Below are 5,751 nucleotides of genomic sequence, written 5' to 3'. Positions count from 1 at the left end.
ATTTTGAGTGAGTGCTTCCAAATACCTGGTTGACCTGGACACTTGTTTACAATACTTGTACATAATTGATATGAGATTTGTTGATAGGGCAAGAGTGTACTTTATCGCACTTGCCCTAACATGATCTATACTTGTTTATTGTTGCAATTAACTTGATATACTTGTACTTGATTTGTAAGTGTGGAGTGGCAGTATGTACCACACTCAATCCGAGTGGGAGGTGCCTCTCATTCCCATCTCCATACTTTTATCTTAATTCCGTCGATTGGAGAGGTTATCTCATCGACTTCTTGGGAACCCAAAACCCATTGGCTAGTTAATCGAGTCGAGCTAGCAAGGGCTTGGTCGATTAGATAACGAACCATGGGTCGTTAGTTATGTCGAGTGGAGTGATATCTCCTCGACTAATCGGTATATTTGAGTATTACCACCCGTGTTTATTGAGGATTTTGGGCCCAGTAAGGGGTGTGAATGGTGGACGGAGAGTAGTGTAAGTGGTGCTCTACTGGATTGGTTACTTGAAGGTTGACGGAGTGTCAACTATTACTTGATCAAGCTCTGGTGATGCAATGGAAATTTGGCTCTTGAGATCCATCCGTATCCTTATACTTTGGAATGATTATTGTTTATTGGATTATTGTTTCTTCTGAAAAACTTTTACACTCGCTCACTTTGAGATTTGCTACTTGAAGTATTATTGTTCACTCTTGTGAACTTTTGATGCCATTAACTTACTACGTTGATATTCGTACTTTCAAAATGGTCAATTTGTTATTTGGAACCTCACTGAATTTTTAGCTCATTCCACGCCATTTGTTTTCCTTACAGGGGGTACGAGCGAGGCATGAGACATGTACAGACTAGCATAGCCTAGTTGTTTTGAATTTTGAATATGTACTCACGCTAGTACTTGACTAGGGTTGATTGTACTCGATTTGTAAACACTTTGGAGTATTTTGGTGTGTAGAACCTTTGTATCTGGATTTGAGTATCAATATATATATTAAGTGGATGTGTTATTCATTTTCTATGGATGTACATTCTTAGTTTTTTTTTTTGAGATACGAGTGAGTGAGTCCTGGCGAGAGTTGGACAGGTGGTCCGCTAAACCCTGGGGTACGGCCTAGGGGGAGGTGGGGCCGTCACATATACAAATCAAATATAACACATGAACATGAGTACACGCTTTTATCAACCACATTCGTATTTTTACAAATCAAGAGGGAACATTAGAATCCAAGTACAATTAGGGTTTCCAACCATTGAGCAGCTATACAAAATATCTAAACTAGCTCAACTCATGCTTCAAAATCACAGTTCCAAAAAGTGGTTCCCTGTAAGGAAAACAAGCATAACGGAATGGGGTGAGCTAGAAACTCAATGAGGTACCAAAAGTATAACAATGGAAATCATGAGAAAACACTTTTAGGGCACATATACACATCAAGTAAGAGAAATAAACGAACACTACAATTTAAAGGATACAGGTGGCCCTCAGGAGCCAAATCCCCGTTGCAATACTTGATCTAGCCTCGTTGACTCTCTGTCAACGTTTAATAACACACTCATGTCCGTAGACCCTTCTTACACCAAAATCCCGTTCACCAAACATACCCCTTATCGGGCCCGAACGCCGAACAGGAACAGTAATGGTAATACTCGAGTATACCGGAATCAAGAGTCTCAATACCCAAAGATTCCCCAGGAACAGGTACTCATGGATTGTCAATTATCTCGACCAAGCCCTTGTTGGCTCGATTTAATTAACTCCCCATGAGGTTGAGCTCAAGTTTAACAGGAAGATCGTTGGACACACTTCCAAACGATCTCATAACAAGCGCAAGTAACAAATTCAAGTACATAACAAGTACAAGTAATACATTCCAGTTCATTCAATACATGCAAGAGAACGAGTGTGTTAAAGTACACTCTTGTCTTATTCAGAATAACAGAGTTCATAGTTATCCATGTCACACATTTCAAGTATAGATGAACCAATTAAACAACAATTCAGAGGAGTGGTACACTCACCTATTAAGGCAAAATAACGTCCAGAATATCTTTCCGGGTAACACTATCAATCACCGATGAACCCTAAGGTTAATCAAGAGAAAATATTACGGTTTCTCCAACAAAAGTTAGGTGAATCGAAGACAATTCAAATACTACTAGTATTTTGGAAATATGATTTTGGAAGTGAAAAGAGTACATTTAAACCAAAGGACATGAGTAAAATATTTGAAAAACTTATGCTCGCTCGTAAAACTTTGAAATATCCATTTGAGTTGAAGAAATGAAGAAAACGTATTTCTATTAGTCATAAATTTCATTTTTCCAAGTGTACAAGTTTCGGCTAGATTCGAAAATATATACCTTGATAAAAGAAGACGCAAATATCCTAAATGGTTCATATGGTATTCACTCTCAAATCATTACCTAATCCTCGAGTGTAAATTTGGGCAGCACGCCCTTTGTATTTACCTATTTTCCAGCCACTTATGGCTTCATTATTTTTCTCAATCAATCCCAAAGTCATTCACAATATAAATTCATCACAACAGCCATTCAATAGGCTCAAAGTCATTCAAATACAAGATTTAGCTAGGAAAATGACCGGAAATGAGCGTTAAGCTAAGAAACCAAAAAGGCAGATTCACTGCTACTTAGCGTATCGGACATAACCGAAACTACACTTATTGGATTGAAGTACAAGTTATACCGTTTCGGAGCTAAGACAGAGGGCTATAATTTTGATGAAGACTACTTAGTCCAGTTCTCACCCTAACTAGGTCAAAGTTACCAAAACAACCCTAGATTTTCCAGTTCGAAACTCACTGTGAAATTCAACTAACATTCCTGATTCATTCAATCATATCTCAGCACACACAACTCCGATTCAGGTAATTTCAAAGCCATTTGAAAGCTAAGATATAAAGCTATAATTCTTAAGAAGATATCGACAACCAATTTGGTAATATTCCTGGTCAAACTAACCAGTTACAGAGGCTGATTATCATTTTTGACAGAAACAGGGTAGCAGGGGAAATTTTGTCATTTCACAAGATACCTTGCTCCGATTGAGCTGAATTTTGCAGGAAGCTAGTTAACATCATTTTCTAGAACTTTTATGTTTTAACCTAAACATGATTCGGCCTCTAACATGCTCGAATAAAACCGGACAGAACAGGGAAAGTTGGAACCCTAAAGCTGAAATTTCCGCACAAAACTGAAATTTTTCGCAAACAATCGCAATTAACGCACAAGAGATCCACTTAACACCATTTAGAGCCATCAATTCAAGCCCAACCATATCCATCATAGGAAAACAGAAAAATTCTCACAAAAATCAGAAATTTAGCTAACTTCACTCTAATCCCTAAAATCTTCCATAAAATCAACTAGTTAGCTACCATAAGTCACCAATTGACCATTATTAGGAACAAAGAGTGAGTTCCAAGAAAAATACCTTAACTCTTCAAGAAAGGTAGTAGTTTAGGGGTTTTTCTTCCAAAACAACTCCACCAAGTCCTTCAAACTCCCTTAGCAAGTTGATTTTGTGGACTAATTCAAGAGTTAATCGGTTGACTTTCAAAATTCAAGCAAGAATGGAAGATGAAAGGTTGAAGCTTTCTTTTCTTTCTCTCAAGATGAAGCTCGGCCAAGGAGGTGATGAAGTGAAGATGATTTGGGTCAAAATTGAAGTTTTAGTAAAGTTAAAGAAAAGTTAGGCAAGTCAACTTTGACTAGGTTGTGACACTTGGCACTTTATTGTTGCTTGAAGTCATTTTCTTGTCTCCCCATGGTTAATCCATCTAGTTATCTTGTCTCCCCATGGTTAATCCATGTATGTAACCTCTAATTATCTCCTAACACCAAGGAATTAAATCCCTTTATGCAAAATTTAACCTAATTGGCCGAATTTCTCTCACTTAATGCACTAGCGGGTCCCACGTCCAATATACACTTCAAATATCTCATGAACTAACTTATACTAGAAAAATAATTTTAAAACTGTATTTACTTATAAAAATATCTCTAAAGTTAACATAATAACAAAAATGTAGAAAACGGGTACAAAGAAAGAAAATAAGGCCTAGAAATTCAGAAAATTTTCGGGTTCTCACAGAGGAGAATCAGTTGGCAAAACAAAGCAAAGAGAAAAAGAAAAAGGAAGCAACCGAATTTTGTTGGAAGAAAACAAAATCTGATCCACACTCCTTCTTGGAAGTTGAATTTGGAACTTACTAAAAGTTGTTTCAAGAGGAAAGGGATTTTGAAAAGGTTTCCAAAAACCAATTTGTTTCCAAATTTAATTAGGAAACTAGTGGGCAGCTTGGATAACTCTCCTATTTCCACTTGACTAAGTCCATTCGAATTATGAAACTTGCAAATCTCGCATTTGCTTATTTCCTTTTTCCATTCTCACAACTTCCAAATCTGTCCACCTTAGGAAACGGCCAAAACCATACACTACCGTGTCCAAATTGTTTCCAAATTGTGTCTTTGTTCTTGGTTACTCTTGTGCGAAAGCTTGGTGAACAATTTGAGGGTCTTGTGTAGCATTTCTCAAGCTACCCGAACCGGCAAGGTAAGAATTTTTTTGGTAAGACTATTAGAGTGAATTTGGAGTGAAACACGAGCGCGAGTGAAACACTTAGAGAGTGAAGTGAGGCTATATTTGTATTCCTTTTCTTGTTTGCTAACACTTGGCAGGACAAGTGAAGCCAATGGGGCAAGCCAATCCATCGGCCAACTACACCATGATGTTCAACGCGATGAAATCTGAACTTAAGCGGATTAGTGAACAACAAATGGAGGAAATGCACAACCGTTTTGATGAGCTCTCCAAGAGCTTCATGAGAGGCTCTCGATCTATAACTCATAACCGAAATCAAAACAGAACCAAAGGGGCAAACTATGAGGACTACTCGGCAAGTGAGAATGAAGAGAGAGCCGAGAGGCCTAAGAGGGACACTTCTAAAGAGGTGTTTCGGGGACTTAAAATCAAAGTTCCTACCTTCCAAGGTAAGAGTGACCCTGAGACTTACTTGGAATGGGAAGGCTGAACCGAAATGGTCTTCGATTGCTATGAATATAGCGAGGAGCAAAAAGTAAAAGTTGCTACTATTGAGTTCACCGAATATGCACTAATTTGGTGGGATCAAATAAGGACTGGGAGGAGAAGGAATGGAGAACCGCAAGTCCGAACTTGCAGTGAACTCAAAGCAATGATACACAAGAGGCTTGTTCCAAACAATTACAACCGAGATCTCCACTCGAAGCTACAAACCCTCACTCAAGGCAACATGAGTGTGGAGGATTACTATAAGGAGATCGAGACGATCATGATGAGGGCTAATATCCAAGAAGATAGTGAAAACCACAATGGCAAGGTTCCTTAGAGGTTTAAACTCTGAACTTCAAGAGGCCTTAGAACTTCAACCTTACTTGGATATGGGCGAGCTACTTGAACTAGCCATCAAGGCCGAAAGGGGAAGGAAGCAACTGCGAGGTGGCCGAACTAACACCACCACAACCTCGCATACGTGGGAAGGGGGCCAGCCGAGGAGAACTCCCCATGATGTTGGAAATTCGGCTACACCACTCACACCTAGCCGCCACCAAGGTAACTCTGCTAACCGAAATTTCAATTCTACCCCTAACAAGGTTGTTGATCCATCTAGATTCACTTCAAAGCCTACTCAAGATACTCATAAGCCTAGGAGTAGGGATATTAAGTGTTTCAAATGT

Source organism: Coffea arabica, chromosome 10c (genome assembly GCF_036785885.1).
Source record: "Coffea arabica cultivar ET-39 chromosome 10c, Coffea Arabica ET-39 HiFi, whole genome shotgun sequence".
NCBI classification, from domain to species: domain Eukaryota; kingdom Viridiplantae; phylum Streptophyta; class Magnoliopsida; order Gentianales; family Rubiaceae; genus Coffea; species Coffea arabica.
This window is presented reverse-complemented; position numbering follows the sequence as displayed.